We start from the raw sequence: 21343 nt of genomic DNA, 5'->3' as shown, positions 1-21343 counted from the left end.
AATCATAATAATTGAGCAATTGCTAGCGAGACTGAAGATGAACGTTTCCATGCCAGAAACAGTCGCAATATAAACGTATACAGTTTTAGGCTCACTATAACAGCAAATGTGTTTGTCTATCCTGACCAAAAAAGCATTCACGGATTCGTACTTTGAAAATCCACCAGAAATAGTCGCAAAATAACTGTGAACTTTCTTATTTCAGTCTTACTATAATGTATCAGTCAGACAGACAGACATTCGCTCTTCTTGGCCGGCTCCACTTACGCTGTCCGGCAAAAATGTAACTGTAATCCGTTACATTATCAGCAATAATATTTAAATCGGATTATGGATACTTCTTGGAAAAAAATCATGATTACTTCTTGGATTACCTTTGAAATAATTAAGACTGGTTGCATGTTAGATTTTTTATTTTATTGTCTTAAAGCATTGTTATTCAAATCTCAGAAAGTGAGATCAATTTGGGTGTTGAATACAGACTTTAAGCATTAAAGAATGCAGGTGTAAATCACAGTTAATTTCTTTATTTTGCTTTTTGAAAATCCATCATTGGTGGTGGCCCTTATAATCGCAGGTCACGTTTTTGCTGGTAAAAATTGTTTGTGTGCAGGTGGCCATATATGCATGCGTGCATGCGCATGCCAGGGTTTTTTGCATGCTTTTAACAGTGTGGGTGCTTGTTGGGGTTCTTCGGGTTGTTATTATGCTGAAAGATGAATTTCTCGTCTCACTCTGAGGTCATGTTTTCTGCAAGGACCTGAGTATTATTCTACTTTCATCTTTCCCTCAATCCTTTTTTATATGATATTTTTAAAGTTAACATTTAAAGACAATATTCATTTTCCCTGTTTTTTGATTCCACCCAGAATGCCCCAATATTTCTAATATTAGAAACAGCATCTTATCTTTGAGCCACAGAGTGTTTAAGGGAAGACTGACAGATTTCCAGTTTAATTGCATCCTTCTGTGAACTAGCTGGGAGGCAAAGGCAATAGTGTCCAGCTATCTATTAGTCAGAGAAGGGTTGTTGTTTGTTTCAAGTTTTCAAGTTTCAAGGTTTATTTGTCAAATGCATCAAACAACACAGCGTCATCCTGCACAATAAAATTATTGTGAAGTGGCACCTGACAACTAGTGATGGCCAATTCGAGGCTTCATTACAGTTCTTCTAGCAGCAGGATATTATGCTAGCAGAGCTAACTCAGATTTTCTTTTTCAAAATAAAGGCCATCATTGAACTATATAAGGCGATGTAGTTAACAATCTAGTCTGTCAATGTAGTCTGTCATTTTATGTTTAATGTCCGTTCCAATGTTGTTCTTGTCTGTTCTTTTTTACATACTAGATTGTTCACTATATGGCCTTATCAATTTCAAATATGGCTTTTATTGTGATATTGAACATCTTGGCGCTGCCAGTATAATATCCTGCTGCTAAAATAACGCTAATGAAGCCTTGTTTGGCCATCACTACTGACAACTACGTAATGAGAGTTAATAAGAAGAATATATAAGCAAAGATATTGCCAGACAAAAAAAATTATAAAGCAATACTTTACATAACACTGTATAAAAGCAGCAGTTTACACCAGAAAAGGAACCATCCAAGCCGTGTTCAGCCGTCCTGCAATTGAAAGTGATAAATGTTGTTGCCTTCACTGGATTCGAACCCAGGTCCCCATGTGCCTTCAACCACTACACCACAGTGATATACTTTTTTGCCCAGTGTTGGTATAGCATCTCGACATTAGATCATTTTGTCACACATTAACATCACGCCAAGTTTGAACATTTCACTAGACACCATTAGGTATTGTGTTAAACAGACAAACGTTTCTTATTAAGCTTACCTCCACCACAAATAGCATCTATGAAATGTATGGCTTTTGCCACTGGCTGTTTTAACAGATTATTAGTCAGTATTAGGCTTTACTAGTATCTAACATACTACTTGAACTTAATACAGCCAAAGCTATTTCATGGCGCAAAAACTGTTGTTTTCCTTTCATTCGTGAATGACATTGATACAATAACTATCAATATAGAACATCCCAACACGTTCGCATGTACAATATTTTTTTTTGAAGGAGCAAGAATTAAGGGCAGAATCATCGCTTACTGCATGCTTGGCGAAGTACGTACTTTTTATTTTATATGCACGAATGCGTACTTCGAAAATCCACCGGAAATAAATGCAACATAACGGTGAACAATTTTATTTTAGGCGTAGTATAAAACAGCTACTGAAGGTGGTAGACAGCAACGTTTTTATCTATCCAGAATAAATCCTAATGCATAATTAGCTTTGACTGTGACAAGAATCGACCTATTGGTTGCAAGTCTGTGTCTCTAACAACTACGCTATTTAACAAGGGGTTGTCGGTTATTCAGTCAGTCAGAGACATTCACTCTTCTTCGCAGGCTCCGCTTACGTGGTCTGGCAAAAATTGTGCTGTAAACTATAGCAGCAGTCTGGGTAGTATTATCAAACATTATAGATATGGCAGGTATGGCAGTAATATACACAGATCAGCCATAACATTATGACCACTGAATGGTGAAGTGAATAATACTGATAATCTCGTTTTCATGGCACTTGTCAGTGGGTGGGATATACGTTTCCTGTAGTTCTTAACCAGGTTTGCACACACTGCAGCAGGGATTTTGGCCCACTCCTCCATACAAACCTTCTCCAGATCTTTCAGGTTTTGGGGCTGTCACTGGGCAATATGGACTTTCAGCTCCCTCCAAAGATGTTCTATTGGGTTCAGGTCTGGAGACTGGCTAGGTCACTCCAGGACCTTGAGATGCCTCTTACGGAGTCACTCCTTAGTTGCCCTGGCTGTGTGTTTTGGGTGGCTGTCATGCTGGAAGACCCAGCCACGACCCATCTTCAATGCTCTTACTGAGGGAAGGAGTTTGTTGGCCAAGATCTTGCGATACATGGCCCCATCCATCCTCCCCTCAATACGGTGCAGTCGTCCTGTCCCCTTTGCAGAAAAGCATCCCCATAGAATGATGTTTCCACCTCCATGCTTCACGGTTGGGATGGTGTTCTTGGTTTTGTACTCATCCTTCTTCTTCTTCTGAGGTTTAGATCAAAAAGCTCTATTTTTGTCTCATCAGACCACATGACCTTCTCCAATTCCTCCTCTGGATCATCCAGATGGTCATTGGCAAACTTCAGACGGGCCTGGACATGCGCTGGCTTGAGCAGGGGGACCTTGCATGCACTGCAGGATTTTAATCCATGAAGGCGTAGTGTGTTACTAATGGTTTTCTTTGAGACTGTGGTCCCAGCTCTCTTCAGGTCATTGACCAGGTCCTGCTGTGTAGTTCTGGGCTGATCCCACACCTTCCTCATGATCATTGATGCCCCACGAGGTGAGATCTTGCATGGAGCCCCAGACCGAGGGAGATTGACCGTCATCTTTAACTTCTTCGATTTTCTAATAATTGCACCAACAGTTGTTGCTTTCTCACCAAGCTGCTTGCCTATTGTCCTGTAGACCATCTCAGCCTCGTGCAGGTCTACAATTTTATTACACAGCTCTCTGGTCTTGACCATTGTGGAGAGGTTGGAGTCTGTTTGATTGAGTGTGTGGACAGGTGTCTTTTATACAGGTAATGAGTTCAAACAGGTGCAGTTAATACAGGTAATGTGTGGAGAACAGGAGGGCTTCTTAAAGAAAAACTAACAAGTCTGAGAGAGTATGTGGTAGTGTTCATTGACAACTTCCTGGTGTACTCCCCAACATATCGGGAGCATGTGGCCCACGTCAGTGCTGTCCTCCAACATCTACTCGACCACCAGCTGTACGTGAAAGGCGAAAAGTGCTCATTCCACCAGCCCACTGTGTCCTGCCTGGGGTACCGCATCGCTTCGGAGTGCGTCCAGATGGAGGTGCTGAAGGTGGAGGCGGTGAGGTTTGCATGGCCATGAAGGCCTGGGGTCATCAGTCAAGCCTTGTTTGACAGTATATCACTGGATAACCCCCCCCCACGCCCATATGTGGAAACAACCTCTACAGTTCCTGGTTGTTGTTGGTGCCTTTTGCCCTCAGGTTTGTCTCCAGCAAAAACGTCCATGCAGGTCAGATGATTGACAGGTGCTTTTTTCTACAGTCAGATCATTGGCAGCCATACATGCCTGTGCCATAACACTTCCTCCACCACACTTCACAGAACAGGTGACATAACACTTCCTCCACCATGCTTCACAGAATAGTTTATTTGTATTTTTTATGTAACCTTTATTTAACCAGGTAGGCCGATTGAGACAGATTCTCATTTGCAATGGCGACCTGGCCAAGACAAAGCGCAAATGGGCAGGACAACATACAGTTACACACAGAGTACACAGAGTACAAAAATACAAAATGAAGTAGAGTCTGTAAGAGGTGCCATAACACTTCCTCCACCATGCTTCACAGAAGAGGTGGTATGCTTTGGGTCATAAGCAGTTGCTCACCTTCTCATTACTCCTCCCTTCCCATCTTTCTTTTAAATCGCTGAGGGTTTACTGATCTGGCCAAGAAGGGGTTTTTATTGACCTGGGAAATAATTATTCTGTCATTCACCACAGATATCTTTTGTAGTCTATAAGATTGTGCTCAACTCGAAAATCTGTTTAGGAGATTCAATGAATCCTTGTACATTTTCAATACAGCATTCCAAAATGCACCATTGCTAACATTGCCAAGTATTAATATATCAGTGTCAGTTGTTGAATTAAGTTGCCTTCATCTGTTCAAGTTCGAAGTGTTTGTATTTGTCATGAAATGCTTAGTTTCCGTATAAAATAAAAATGGTATGATCTAAAGAAATTAATGTTAATGTATGATTTGTTCATAGGCCTATCGGTACACATCTGAGCAAAAACTAATTTTCTGTGTGTGTACATACCTATATACAAATGCACCTTTAGCAGCATATATTCTGATTAACCATGAGTAAAAATATATCTTTAATAAACAGAAATGGAGGTTAATTAACAACCGTGTATTTTGATCCATAGTAATACAACATAATTTGTGGTGTATTATTTTTTATTTTATATTTTTAATTTCTATTATATGTTATGTTTGTTAATATGTTTTATAATTGTCTTACTACTTGCGCCGTTTGCCTGATACACCATGTGGCTAAACAAGTGAACTACACACAGACTGGTTACAGCTGTACATTTAGATTTTGGATTTAGCTATACATATGTGGTGATCACTGTACATTTCATTGTATTCTGTAACATTTACACTTTAGTATTTTCATGAATAGAGAGTGTATGTTTCGGCTCAGTGATATTTTGACCTAGGCTTGTGTTATCATTTTATGTTACTAGCTATTCAGACAGTTAACCAAGCAAAAATATAAATAGGCTACCTGTTAATATGAGTAGAATTCCTTATGTTGTAATATCATGTTGTTATAAACTATTTGTGTGACAATTATTTACACTGACTACACTAGTATTTTACAAATATGTTGTTAAAAGCATTATTTTCATACACTCACGGCGGCGATGTTCAGATGTTGCACATGTGAATTCACTCACGGCTACGTTCAGACGTTGCACATGTGAATTCACTCACGCCGACGTTAAGCCAAAGAGATTCGCTCACGGCGACGTTAAATGGGAGCAAGTTGACGGTAGGTCGCTTATCTACATCTCCGTAGCAGAATCCACCCCCCATACCTTGCCCTTCCATATTCCATAGTATACTGACGCGTCGCGTATACAGGTATAGGAACGCATATACATGGGTGCATACACGTATACACGGTCGCGTACGTGGTGGTATACACGTTAGGTTGTTTAAATAGCTTATTAAAAATCCCTTTTCACCTCCCATAGTCTGTGTGTATGTGTGTGAGGGACCCCAGGTGCGTCTTGTCATCTGTCACTTCCTATCTCATATTGCTATTCTCATGGTCTGAGCTCACGTAGCCCTGTCTCCAACTGCTATTCCCATTGTCTGTACAAGGCATGTAGGTTATTTTTATCTCACAGGGAGGACAGATTAACGACATGTAGCCTATCTTTGACTCTCCTAGAGGACATACTGTATTTCTTGATTTCTTCCAGAACTCTGAAAACATAGAATAATTGATGTCATGTTCTGAAAGGATGGAACTGTATAAAGATGGATGTATGAGTCTGAAACAGACAGATGTTCAACCTTTTTACTTTGTAATAAAGTCTATTTCAAGTCTATTTTCAAGAGCTCCGGTGTTAGAGTTTCTACCTCATGTACAATTTCATACAAGACCTTGTTCTTAGAAGTGATATTAGCCACATTGTGTCAGTATTCTACCAACATTTCAACAGTATTTATTCAGTAACAGATTCTCAGTTGCTTTGGTACATTTCTCAAATCATCTTTAACGTTTGCCAACACATAAGTGCATTTCTTGAAACAATTCATACAAACAGCACCACACAATGGATTACCTTCAAAAGCCTGAAACTTGCTCAAAATCCTTAGTTCATATATCAAAAGTAAATATTTCTCAGTGAACATATCAGAGCCATGAGAATGATTTGTCCTTTTGTCATTGCTCACAAACAATATAGTCAAAATGCTTAGCCATGTTGTCAATATAACAGTGTACTCGAAGTATTCTCTGATGTAAACTATGCCTACGGTATTGATAGCAATTACAGTTTCTCAATCGATTTGGTAAATTTCTCAACTCAGGCAATTGCTCTCAAAACAGTTAACACAACAAACTAAACACTCTTATGTTGGCGAAACAGTTAAGTATTCACTGCACAATGAAACACAGCATTTTATTCTAGTAATGCATTTATTAAAATTCAATATTAACATCAAAACTAAAAGTGTGTTCTGTTGATTTGATAAATTCAGCTGAAGATAGGGGCTGTCTTGGTTGACACGCCTGTGCAACATTGCGTGGCGGTCGGGGACAGTGCCTCTGGGATGGCAGACCGGGGTGGTGATCCCTCTTTTTAAGAAGGGGGACCGGAGGGTGTGTTCCAACTATAGGGGGATCACACTTCTCAGCCTCCCCGGGAAAGTCTATGCCAGGGTACTGGAGAGGAGAATACGGCCGATAGTAGAACCTCAGATTCAGGAGGAACAGTGTGGTTTTCGTCCAGGCCGTGGAACACTGGACCAGCTCTATACCCTCTAAGGGGTGCTGGAGGGTTCATGGGAGTTTGACTAACCAATCCACATGTGTTTTGTGGATTTGGAGAAGGCATTCGACTGTGTCCTTCGCGGCATCCTGTGGAGAGGGCTTCGGGAATATGCGGTCCTGGGTCCTTTGCTAAGGGCTGTCAGGTCCCTGTACGACCGAGCTTGGTCTGTATTGCAGTAAGTCAGACTTGTTCCCAGTGCATGTTGGACTCTCGGCAGGGCTGCCCTTTGTCCCTGGTTCTGTTTGTAATTTTTATGGACAGAATTTCTAGGCACAGCCAGGGGCCGGAGGGTGTCAGGTTTGGGGACCACACGATTTCGTCTCTGCTATTTGCGGATGATGTTGTCGTGTTGGCCCCTTCAAGCCAGGACCTTCAGCATGCACTGGGACGGTTTGCAGCCGAGTGTGAAGCGGTGGAAATGAGAATCAGTACCTCCAAATCCGAGGCCATGGTCCTCAGTCGGAAAAGGGTGGCTTGCCCACTTCAGGTTGGTGGAGAGTGCCTGCCTCAAGTGGAAGAGTTTAAGTATCTAGGAGTCTTGTTCAAGAGTGAGGGAAGGATGGAACGTGAGATTGACAGACGGATCGGTGCAGCTTCTGCAGTAATGCGGTCGATGTATCGGTCTGTCGTGGTGAAGAAAGAGCTGAGCCGTAAGGCGAAGCTCTCGATTTACCGGTCAATCTACGTTCCTACTCTCACCTATGGTCATGAGCTTTGGGTCATGACCGAAAGGACAAGATCCCGGATACAGGCGGCCGAAATGAGCTTTCTCCACAGGGTGGCTGGGCGATCCCTTAGAGATAGGGTGAGAAGCTCGGTCACCCGGGAGGAGCTCAGAGTAGAGCCGCTGCTCCTCCACATCGAGAGGGGTCAGCTGAGGTGACTTGGGCATCTGTTTCGGATGCCTCCGGAACGCCTTCCTGGGATAAGCCTCGGATAAGCGGAAGACAATGATGATGATGATGATGAAGATACACAAATAAATGAAAATCCAAGTTATTTTGTCACGACGGTTGTGGAGTGCAGGATAGGAACCAGGCGCAGGAATGTCTCATGTTCGTGGGTTTATTTTTAAAATGAAACAAAACCAAACAACAAACGTAAACTATAACTTAACTGATAGAAATAAGTGTGCGACACCGCGTCTTATACATCCAACATTCACAGTTAATACAATGGTAAACACTCAAACAGACTGACATGAAATAATGATCCACAACACACACAAAGGGAGCCAACTAAATAGACAGATAACGAGACTAACACAAGACAGCTGGGAGTGAAGCACCGGTGTTGGACATCAACCCAATTAACTAGGGTATGGACAAGACAACATCACACCAGGACCACAAGAGGGCAGGACAACACGATAAACAACCTGCCCTACTCATTACAGTACCCCCCCCAGCGGACCCCAAATCCAACGGGAGGGGAGGGCAAGGAGCCACACAGAGGAGGCGGCTCTGCTAGGGGCAGTGCCTTCGAAGCCGGCCGAGGGAGTGGAGCCTCCAGAAAAGGGCGGGGAGGCAGAGCCACTGAAAACGGTCGAGGGAGCGGAGCTTCCATACAAACAGCCTGGGGACACAGCACAGCATTATTCACAGGCGGCCCTGACTCACCCCAGACTGCTGCTGGTTGCTCCGCCCACTCCTTGACGTAGGCCGTTGTCCCTCGTTCCAGTAACCCAGGGACCAACACCCTCGGCGCTGATGGTGCCGGATCCCACTCCCCTGACTCAGGCTGTTCCATCTCCATCTCCTCAAGCGGTTCTGTTCCCTCCTCCTCAGGCACAGGCCGCTCCTCCACAGGCTCAGGCGGCACAGGCTGCTCCTGCACAGGCTCAGGCGGCACGGGCTGCCGTTCCTGGCAGGTAGGAGGCACGGGCTGCCGCTCCTGGCAGGTAGGAGCTGATGGCTGGGGTGACTGACGTCTTGGGTGCTTCTTCCTTCGGCCAACTCTCCTACGTCCCGTTCTCTCTGCCTCCTGCAGGAGCCCTTTTACCAGCTCCTTCTCCTCAGTGAGGGGCTTGACCACTCCCCATTGGTCCAAGCCCCATAGCGACCCCCCAAACTTTTCTTGAGGCGATCTCCAGCCTTGCTTCATAAGGGGGTCTCCACTCTCCCATAAACCACTTCCTCACCATCCATGGAGAGGGAGTCAGACCCCCAATCACCCCTCCAGGTGTAACTTCTTCCTGGAGGGGCTGCCTGCTGGTTCCTTTGGTGGATCATTCTGATAGATCATTTTAACTGATAGAAATAAAAGTGCGTGACACTGCATCTTATACATCCAACCCAGTTAAAACAATGATCCACACAACACACACAAAGGGAGCCAACTAACTAGACAAATAACGAGACTAACACAAGACAGCTGGGAGTGAAGCACTTCAACCTAATTAACTAGGGTATGGACAAGACAACAACACACAAGGACCACAAGAGGGCAGGACAACACGATAAACAACCTGCTCTACTCATTACATCTTTAATGAGGAGTTCAGGTGTATAACAATGAGTTGTCACCCCACAAAAAAAATATTATGCAAATAAGTACATAGGTAAATAAAAAATAAACAAAAAGATTTACTGCATTCATTGAATCAATGAATTTATTGATCATGCCTCTCAATTACATCTGGGCAGAGAATTTCATCAACATCACAGCAAATATTTTCACGAGTCATGCATCGTGTCAAAAAACGCCTTGAATGCTGTATCCATCCTTGACATGCTTGTGCCCCAATATCTCCACAGGCCTCTTCCATCGCTTGAAGAAGACTTACTTGGTTGTAATGATTGCGATCATATACTTTCCATCTCCAAGAGGAGATGAATCCCTCAATTGGATTCAGGAAAGGAGAATATGGTGGAAGGAACACCATGCTGAAATGTGGGTGATTCTCAAACCACTCTCGCACTACTGCTGAATGGTGGAATTGGACATTGTCCCAAACAACTACCAAATTCCACACCATTTGCTCCTGATCACCCTGCGGAAAGAGGATTTCATTGAGGAGGTTTAAAAAATGTAGGAGCCTTGCTGTGTTGTATGGTCCCAAGTCAGTATTGTGTGCCACAACACCAGTTGTAGAAATTGTGGCACAGAGAGTGATGTTGCCTCCTCGTTGTCCAGGGACATTGTCTGTAGCATGATGGCCAATCACATTTCTCCCTCTTCTCCTGTTTTTGTGAAGATTGAAGCCTGCTTCATCAATATACAGGTACTCATAACAGGTACTAATTTGTAGTTGCACTGCTGTCCAACTACAACATTCTCTAGAGTAAAAAGAACACAAGGTACAATACAGTATGTTAGTGTTTTTCAGTAATGGCATTGATTGCAGTCCATACTACTGTGAAACTGTTACTGAAGTTTGAGTTCACACTTTTAATCCGCAGTATATATACACTCACCTAAAGGATTATTAGGAACACCTGTTCAATTTCTCATTGATGCAATTATCTAATCAACCAATCACATGGCAGTTGCTTCAATGCATTTAGGGGTGTGGTCCTGGTCAAGACAATCTCCTGAACTCCAAACTGAATGTCAGAATGGGAAAGAAAGGTGATTTAAGCAATTTTGAGCATGGCATGTTTGTTGGTGCCAGACGGGCCGGCCTGAGTATTTCACAATCTGCTCAGTTACTGGGATTTTCATGCACAACCATTTCTAGGGTTTACAAAGAATGGTGTGAAAAGGGAAAAACATCCAGTATGCGGCAGTCCTGTGGGCAAAAATGCCTTGTTGATGCTAGAGGTCAGAGGAGAATGGGCCGACTGATTCAAGCTGATAGAAGAGCAACTTTGACTGAAATAACCACTCGTTACAACCGAGGTATGCAGCAAAGCATTTGTAAAGCCACAACACGCACAACCTTGAGGCGGATGGGCTACAACAGCAGAAGACCCCAACGGGTACCACTCATCTCCACTACAAATAGGAAAAAGAGGCTACAATTTGCATGAGCTCACCAAAATTGGACAGTTGAAGACTGGAAGAATGTTGGCTGGTCTGATGAGTCTCGATTTCTGTTGAGACATTCAGATGGTAGAGTCAGAATTTGGCGTAAACAGAATGAGAACATGGATCCATCATGCCTTGTTACCACTGTGCAGGCTGGTGGTGGTGTAATGGTGTGGGGGATGTTTTCTTGGCACACTTAAGGCCTCTTAGTGCCAATTGGGCATTGTTTAAATGCCACGGCCTACATGAGCATTGTTTCTGACCATGTCCATCCCTTTATGACCACCATGTACCCATGGTGGCTACTTCCAGCAGGATAATGCACCATGTCACAAAGCTTGAATCATTTCAAATTGGTTTCTTGAACATGACAATGAGTTCACTGTACTGAAATGGCCCCCACAGTCACCAGATCTCAACCTAATAGAGCATCTTTGGGATGTGGTGGAACGGGAGCCTCGTGCCCTGGATGTGCATCCCACAAATCTCCATCAACTGCAATATATATATATAACATGCTTATTGAAATCTTGTTGTAAAATCCATCCATCTTCTCCCGCTTATCCGGGGCCGGGTCGCGGGGGCAGCAGTCTAAGCAGGGATGCCCAGACTTCCCTCTCCCCAGACACTTCCTCTAGCTCTTCCGGGGGGACACCGAGGCGTTCCCAGGCCAGCCGGGAGACATAGTCCCTCCAGCGTGTCCTAGGTCTTCCCCGGGGTCTCCTCCCGGTGGGACGGGACCGGAACACCTTCCCAGGAAGGCGTTCCGGAGGCATCCGAAAAAGATGCCCAAGCCACCTCAGCTGACCCCTCTCGATGTGGAGGAGCAGTGGCTCTACTCTGAGCTCCTCCCGGGTGACCGAGCTTCTCACCCTATCTCTAAGGGATCGCCCAGCCACCCTGCGGAGAAAACTCATTTCGGCCGCCTGTATCCGGGATCTTGTCCTTTCGGTCATGACCCAAAGCTCATGACCATAGGTGAGAGTAGGAACGTAGATTGACTGGTAAATCGAGAGCTTCGCCTTGCGGCTCAGCTCTTTCTTCACCACGACAGACCGATACATCGACTGCATTACTGCAGAAGCTGCACCGATCCGTCTGTCAATCTCCCGTTCCATCCTTCCCTCACTCGTGAACAAGACCCCTAGATACTTAAACTCCTCCACTTGAGGCAGGCACTCTCCACCAACCTGAAGTGGGCAAGCCACCCTTTTCCGACTGAGGACCATGGCCTCGGATTTGGAGGTACTGATTTTCATCCCCACCGCTTCACACTCGGCTGCAAACCGTCCCAGTGCATGCTGAAGGTCCTGGTTAGAAGGGGCCAACACGACAACATCATCTGCAAAGAGCAGAGACGAAATCGTGTGGTCCCCAAACCTGACACCCTCCGGCCCCTGGCTGCGCCTAGAAATTCTGTCCATAAAAATTACAAACAGAACCGGTGACAAAGGGCAGCCCTGCCGGAGTCCAACATGCACTGGGAACAAGTCTGACTTACTGCCGGCAATGCGGACCAAGCTCCTGCTTCGGTTGTATAGGGACCTGACAGCCCTTAGCAAAGGACCCAGGACCCCATATTCCCCAAGCACCCTCCACAAGATGCCGCGAGGGACACAGTCGAATGCCTTCTCCAAATCCACAAAACACATGTGGATTGGTTGGGCAAACTCCCATGAACCCTCCAACACCCCGTAGAGGGTATAGAGCTGGTCCAGTGTTCCACGGCCTGGACGAAAACCACACTGTTCCTCCTGAATCCGAGGTTCTACTATCGGCCGTATTCTCCTCTCCAGAACCCTGGCATAGACTTTCCCGGGGAGGCTGAGAAGTGTGATCCCCCTGTAGTTGGAACACACCCTCCGGTCCCCCTTCTTAAAAAGAGGGACCACCAACCCGGTCTGCCATCCCAGAGGCACTGTCCCCGACCGCCACGCGATGCTGCACAGGCGTGTCAACCAAGACAGCCCCACAACATCCAGAGACTTGAGGTACTCAGGGCGGATCTCATCCACCCCCGGTGCCTTGCCACCGAGGAGTTTCTTGACCACCTCTGTGACTTCAGCCCGGGTGATGGACGAGTTCACCTCTGAGCCCTCATCCTCTGCTTCCTCAATGGAAGACATGTCAGCGGGATTGAGGAGATCCTCGAAGTACTCCTTCCACCGCCCGACGACATCCTCAGTTGAGGTCAACAGCTGCCCACCTCTACTGTAAACAGCATTGGTAGGGCACTGTTTCCCTCTCCTGAGGCGCCGGATGGTTTGCCAGAATCTCTTCGAGGCCAGCCGAAAGTCCTTCTCCATGGCCTCACCGAACTCCTCCCAGGCCCGAGTTTTTGCCTCCACAACCACCCGGGCTGCAGCCCGCTTGGCCTGCCGGTACCCGTCAGCTGCCTCAGGAGTCCCACAAGCCAACCAGGCCTGATAGGACTCCTTCTTCAGCTTGACGGCATCCCTTACTACCGGTGTCCACCACCGGGTTCGGGGATTGCCGCCTCGACAGGCACCGGAGACCTTACGGCCACAGCTCAGAGCGGCCGCTTCGACAATGGCGGTGGAGAACATGGTCCACTCGGACTCAATATCTCCAACCTCCCTCGGGATCCAGTCAAAGCTCTGCCGGAGGTGGGAGTTAAAGATCTCTCTGACAGGAGACTCGGCCAGACGTTCCCAGCAGACCCTTACAGTACGCTTGGGCCTGCTGAGTCTGTCCAGCTTCCTCCCCCGCCATCGGATCCAACTCACCACCAGGTGGTGATCAGTTGACAGCTCCGCCCCTCTCTTCACCCGAGTGTCCAAGACATACGGCCGCAGGTCAGATGAGACGACAACGAAGTCGATCATCGACCTGCGGCCTAGGGTGTCCTGGTGCCACGTGCACTGATGGACACCCTTATGTTTGAACATGGTGTTCGTTATGGACAAACTGTGACTAGCACAGAAGTCCAAGAACTGAACACCACTCGGGTTCAGATCAGGGGGGCCGTTCCTCCCAATCACGCCCCTCCAGGTGTCACTGTCGTTGCCCACGTGGGCGTTGAAGTCCCCCAGTAGAACAATAGAGTCCCCAGTCGGAGCACTTTCCAGCACCCCTCCCAGAGACTCCAAGAAGGTCGGGTACTCTGCACTGCCGTTAGGCCCGTAGGCACAAACAACAGTGAGAGACCTATCCCCGACCCGTAGGCGCAGGGAAACGACCCTCTCGTTCACCGGGGTAAACTCCAACACATGGCGGCAGAGCTGGGGAGCTATGAGCAAACCCACATTGTTGTAAAATATGAGACAATAATACATGTTATTGTCCAAATATTCATGCTACACTGTACAATTTCTGTTCATAATGACATTGACACAGCTGCAGTATTCAATGCCTGAAATCAGTGTTTCATAGTTAAACTGTTCAAACAAGTTACGTTAATGTTGACAAACCAGACCACAACATAGCTTAAAACGTTTTACAACACTTGAACATTGTCCACATTCTCATAACTTTTATTGTTGGCAACTGTGAAGTTTATTTGTTGCTTGAATACTGGAAAAAAACAAAAATGTCGTTTTCAAATCAACTAAATAATGTCATAACAAAATTGAAAAGTGGCCAGGAAATGACCATCCCTTGTTTAGAAACACAGATGGTACAGGGCAAGTGACATACAGGATGAACTTGAGACTAAAGTTAACTGCCAAGTCCCTGAAGTAAACAGTACATTTCCTTTCCTAGTGGGCTCATTAAACCATCCAGTGTACACTGAGTTATGCTTGAGTTTGTTTACCAAATGTTGACATCAATGAACTGATAGTTGAAAATAGCACCAAGAGTTAATACTGGTCGCTGTAAGATCATAATCACAAAAGCATCAACGACAAGAAGCATATTTGTTGACAACATTCTGACGACATGACTTCATGGACAATAAATGTTTATCAGAATAGTACTTCAAAGTAGTTTGTCCCCAAAACAAAAATCACAAAACGCTGAAGACCTAAAAAGTTATTTACACTGCATTTTATAGCTCGTCCCACTTCAGTATATTTGTAATACTTTCAGACAATTAATCACAACTAAAAATAGTGCAAAAAAACTAAGGCTGGTAATATCTGTGTTCAGGTTTGTAATTATTTTTATTTGAAATTAGAAATCGTATTTCTTCCTAGTGCTGTTGTATTACCTGAAAATAGTTTGACCTCTAAACCTTGATGGCAAATCAATCTAACAGTCTCCAAGCCTAGGACCTTTTCCAATGCACATCCCACCTAACACAGAATAATGCATGATTTTATACATTTCAGTGTCCTGATTTGTTTTTATGAGTGTGGATTATCTATTTTGGCAATTGGCTGGCAGGAGAGTGATGGCAGTCACTCATCAACTCATCCCATGGATGAGGCGCCTAGCGGCCCATCACTGATTATGATTATGGCCCATCACTGATAATGTTGGCTATGAACTTGTCACTGAGATCCATATGCGCCGCCCGGATCAGCCAGCTCCTCATTCTCGGTTTCATCTGGGGCACCGGCAGGTGGCGGCGTCAGGATTCACACCAGTGAAGCATCCCATGGACACACCTGCTCCCCATCACTGATTATGTTGGCTATAAGTTTGTCTCTGTTTCACTTGCACCTCACGGATGATTGTGTCTGCACGTTAACCACGAGGTGCTGTTCCTTTTTAAATATGAAAGAAAGCTAAAAATATTTCCCCTTTATTTTACCAGGCAATCCAAACAAATTCTTATTTACAATGGCAGCCTGGCAAGTGGCATAAGTCACTTGAGGCAAAAGGGTGTGTAAGATAAAACAGTAAGAACACATCAATGACATAAAAAAATGTAATGATAAACATAAGCATTTTATTCCATCCCCATGCTTGAAAGCATTAGCTCGCTGCTTAAGTTGTAAAAGGCATCTTGTCAGTGAGAAGCATGTGAATGTGTTGAGATTTTGAATTTTGAGATGAGACTCCCATGTTATTTTGAGTAAAGCCAGCATTCACAATGATTAATTGTTTTTTTTAGGGGATAACATTTTGTTTGACTTACATCTTTCCATGAAACAATTAATCAAGGATTAATTACTCAACAAGTAAATATTTTGTATACTAACTGTCACCTCAAGACAATGTTGAGTCTGGCCATATAAACACAGTTTTTGGGTGATTCACATCGTCATTCACAGACAAAAAGCTGACGCACAGCCAAGCAAATGCACATACTTGCACACATGCAAATACATCAATGTTTATTTCCATCCGTGTGGGGACTAGAAACAAATATTCCCTGTTGCCCTAAACCTAAATACCTAAACCCCTTTTCTAACACTGACCACAATTGACTACAGTTTCATCCTAAACCTAACAATAACTGAAAATGTCCTTGTGAGGTCCTGCTAAAATACCTTGCGGTGAATCAGTTGTCAAGTTTTACTATTTGTGGGCACTTTTGGAAGGACATACAGATGTGACTGCATTGATGATCCAGGTTTGGTTCCGCAACACACAACATAGTATACATAAATATTTAACAGCTGAATTATTAAGACACCTATGTTCAGTCATGTTAGTTTAGAGAACAGATGCTAAGGTCAGTAGTGAGCATATTTAGATTTAAACTCAGGGGCTGTTTGGAAAAGTGTTGTGATCAAGTATTTTGAACAGGCTGAAATACCCCCAAACCTCATTCCAACATTATTTGAGACAAGTTAAATATGTAACGTACTTGTTTAAAAATTGCTTAAATAAAAGGGCATTTTAGAGTACAGCCTACAAACACCTGCTGTTATTGGGACATTGGGTTTTTGGCATGGTACACCGTGTTTTTGTGTAATTGTCAAAGTCCACAGCTGCACAGCAAAAAAGCCAGAGTACATTTAAATCAATTTGAGACAAATTTAACACTCCTGAAATGTATATATGACTCCCTCCATTTTGGTGTTAAAATAACACCTATCAAAGTGTCAAATATGTAAATTTTTAAAACTGTGAGAGTTTATTCATACACACAACACAGTGTTTGTATAACTCTTTAAAGTACTATATTCCCCCACTAGTGCTAAAAAATACACCCGTTTGGGGTTAAATACACACCTGCAATTTGCTAATATCAACAAGTTACAAGTAACAACAATGAAAAATATGTAAAAAAGTTTTTTTTATTCATGAAGTTACATTTGTTTTTTCAGAGACAAAATCATTAAACAATTTGCAAGTTGCAAACATTCGATTCCATAACTCTTTAAAGAAACTTGTGTGGTTTTAAATCCTAAAGTCTATTTAACAAAATGCATTTTAAAGGTTAAAAGTCTATTGTCAGTATTACCTATATGGTCAATAAATGATGACAAATTGTCAGTAAATTAATAAACATTTATTGATGTAATTCTTCCACACATTCACAATTAAATGTAAACCATCCACATTCCCTCCCCATCCTTTAACATCACAATAATAAAAAAAAAAAGCACTTCATAAGCATTAAAAAAATTTATTAGGAATGTCCAGCTAAAAGCTAGCAATTGAACAGAAGTACATTGTATATGACTTTCTTTTTCTTGTGGTCTTCTGCTGTTGTATCCCATCAACTTCAAGGCTCGGCTTGTTGTGCGTTCAGAGATGCTCTTCTGCATACCTTGGTGGTAACAAGTGGTTATTTGAGTTACTGTTGCCTTTCTATCAGCTAAAACCAGTCTGGCCATTCTCCTATGACCTCTGCCATCAACAAGACATTTCAACCCAGAGAACTGCCACTCACTGGATATTTTCTCTTTTTCTGACCGTTCTCTGTAATCCCTGGAGATTTTTGTGTGGGGAAATCCCAAAAGAAGTAGAGGCAGCACTATCAGGGCAAGTCACCTTTCATATCTGAAAGACAAAAACACAATATTTCAGTGAAGTCATCTACAACCCTGAACATATGAAACAGTTCCTATTACAAAGTGTTCTGAAAACTACTTTCCATAGCATGTCCTACTAGCTAGGTCGGGGATGCATTGTCAGAATTTAGGAGGAGTGCATTTGACAATTTCTGTACAAAAGGCTCAGATAAATTCCAATTATAATTGATATGTTTTTCAATAATATTCTAGTGTGAGAAATGTGCTTTGCTCATAGACAAGTTGAAGCAATGCATCATGGGTTTCTCTGAATCTCTGAGTAGGAAGGAGATGAGCAGAAAATACACATTTGTTAGGTATATTTTTACACATAATAGTCATGTTTATATGAGCTCGGGGGGCCCAAATGTTTCTATCTTCTCATTTGGGTCCCAGGCTGAAAAGGTTTAAGAACCCCTGCTATAGTTAATTATGTTACAATTTGCAAATTATACTTGGTGTACTGTAAAACAATGCAGCCAGTATTAGACATTTAAATCAAAACTGCAACCATTACATTTAATAGAAGATAGATGCAATTTGAGGTGGTGGTGTTCACCTGTTCACCCACTGTCATTGCAGTTCAACTCAATTGACACTTGTCTTTGTACTCCTCACCTTGTTGCCACCCAACAAGCTTGACACCATCTGAACCAAATTAGTTTATCTTGGTCTCATCAGACCACAGGACATGGTTCCAGTAAGCCATGTCTTTAGTCTTCAGCATACTGTTTGCAGGCTTTCTCATGCATCATCTTTAGAAGAGGCTTCCTCCTGGGATGACAGCCATGCAGACCAATTTGATGCAGTGTGCGGCATATGGTCTGAACACTGACAGGCTGACCCCACACCCCTTCAACCTCTGCAGAAATGCTGGCAGCACTCATACGTCTATTTCCCAAAGACAACTTCTGGATATGATGCTGAGCATGTGCACTCAACATCTTTGGTCGACCATGGCAAGGCCTGTTCTGAGTGGAACCTGTCCTGTTAAACCGCTGTATGGTCTTGACCACCATGCTGCAGCTCAGTTTCAGGGTCTTGGCAATCTTCTTAAAGCCTAGGCCAATCTCTATGTAGAGCAACAATAATTTTTTCAGATCCTCAAGAGTTCTTTGCCATGAGGAATATGTTGAACTTCCATGCTGAACTTCCAGTGACCAGTATGAGGGAATCTGAGAGCGATAACACCAAATTTAACAACCATTCACACCTGAGACCTTGTAACACTAACGACACCAGGGAGGGAAAATGGCTAATTGGGCCCAATTTTGACATTTTCACTTAGGGGTGTACTCACTTTTGTTGCCAGCGGTTTAGACATGGCTGTGTGTTGAATTATATTGAGGGGACAGGAAATATACACTGTTATACAAGCTGTACACTCACTACTTAACATTGTAGCTAAGGGTCATTTCTTCAGTGTTGTCACATGAAAAGATGTAATCAAATATTTGCGGGGTGTACTAACTTTTGTGAGATACCGTAAATGCATAAATGACCAGTCAATGTTAAGTGAATGTTTAAAAAGAAAATCCACAAAATTGGTCATAGACCCTGAGATATTCTCCATTTAAACTTTCTTTCCGGTTCGTCTGTAAGTATGTCGTCTCCTCACACTCACTTGGCTCCAGGGGTGTCAAAAGTACAAAGTAGAAGTTCGGCTGTGTTCACCAGTTTTGGGAAGTTCCTAAAGAAGGGTTAAATGACCATGTAAACAGAGTTCATAACTCAACAGTGTCCTTAATTGATAATTTACACTCTTCCTTTTTATTTAATTGATCACTAGTTAGTTTTGAACTCCCTTTACATGGTTATTTAGATCTTAATTAGATACTTCCCAAAACTGGTGAACACAGCCGAACCCAGTTGAGTACTTTTTCTTTGTACTTTTTACACCTCTGCTTGGCACTCACAGTACTATTGTATAAGCAACCCCCGCCCTAAACCCAGGGCCATCGCCAGGAATCCTGGATCCCCTGAAAAGATAAATCTCTGGGCGCCGTCACTTAAACAACACTGACATTAATATGATCAATGGGCCCTGCAAAGTAGGGTTGGGCGGTGAGAAACACTACCGCGATAGGCTATAGCTACGTACAGTGGGGAGAACAATTATTTGATACACTGCCGTTTTTGCAAGTTTTCCCAAATACAAAGCATGTAGAAGACTAATTTTTATCATAGCCATCCTTAAAATCACATTGTATGATTTTTAAGTAATTAATTTGCATTTGATTGCATGACATGAGTATTTGATACATCAGAAAAACAAAACTTAATATTTGGTACAGAAACCTTTGTTTGCAATTACAGAGACCATACGTTTTCTGTAGTTCTTGACCAGGTTTGCACACACTGCAGCAGGGATTCTGGCCCACTCCTCCATACAGACCTTCTCCAGAATCTTCAGGTTTTGGGGCTGTTGCTGGGCAATACGGACTTTCAGCGCCCTCAAGGATTTTCTATTGGGTTCAGGTCTAGAGACTGGCTAGGTCACTCCAGGACCTTGAGATGCTTCTTACGGAGACACTCCTTAGTTGCCCTGGCTGTGTGTTTTGGGTCGTTGTCATGCTGGAAGACCCAGCCACAACCCATCTTCAAAGCTCTTATTGAAGGAAGGAGGTTGTTGGCCAAGATCTCGCAATACATGGCCCCATCCATCCTCCCCTCAATACGGTGCAGTCGTCCTGTCCCCTTTGCAGAAAAGCATCCCCAAAGAAGGATGTTTCCACCTCCATGCTTCACAGTTCGGATGGTGTTCTTGGGGTTGTACTCATCCTTCTTGCTCCAAACACGGCGAGTGGAGTTTAGACCAAAAAGCTCTATTTTTGTCTCATCAGACCACATGACCTTCTCCAATTCCTCCTCTGGATCATCCAGATGGTCATTGGCAAACTTCAGACAGGCCTGGACATGCGCTGGCTTGAGCAGGGGGACCTTGCGAGCGCTGCAGGATTTTAATCCATGACGGCTTAGTGTGTTACTAATGGTCTTTCAAATGTGGTGAACTTTCAAAAAGTCCAACTTCACAGGCTTGTGCCACCATGAGGCTGACTGGCATGTCCACTGCACCATAAGTTGTGTTCCTTGACACTTTACTATATTAATTTGGGTACCTTTACACCATTTTAACTCTCATGAATTTGCAAAAAGGACAGTTTGCCAGAAGAATGGTGAACTGGAACAAAGAATAGGATTTTGGCATACTATTGAAACCCTAATGACATATTGTCAATGACTTTGTTTGTGGAACAGCTTAGATTATTACAACAAAACATTCTCAGCATCAGTGTATAAAAAGGTAGTAGATCAATGTCACACTCACAGAATTCTTA

General features: G+C 43.6%; 1 long non-coding RNA gene across 1 annotated transcript; it reads right to left on the bottom strand.

Moving 5' to 3' along the window:
* Positions 1-17485: 17485 nt before the first annotated feature.
* Positions 17486-18251, bottom strand: LOC109614802. The gene is made up of 2 exons (XR_004574858.1): positions 17885-18251; positions 17486-17761 (listed from the first exon to the last, which is right to left on the bottom strand). It is a non-coding gene; the product is annotated as an uncharacterized LOC109614802 (long non-coding RNA).
* Positions 18252-21343: the final 3092 nt, after the last annotated feature.

Source organism: Esox lucius, chromosome 20 (genome assembly GCF_011004845.1).
Source record: "Esox lucius isolate fEsoLuc1 chromosome 20, fEsoLuc1.pri, whole genome shotgun sequence".
Lineage (NCBI taxonomy): Eukaryota > Metazoa > Chordata > Actinopteri > Esociformes > Esocidae > Esox > Esox lucius.
The sequence above is the reverse complement of the archived record's forward strand: the minus strand, read 5'-3'. Positions and strand labels throughout refer to the sequence as shown.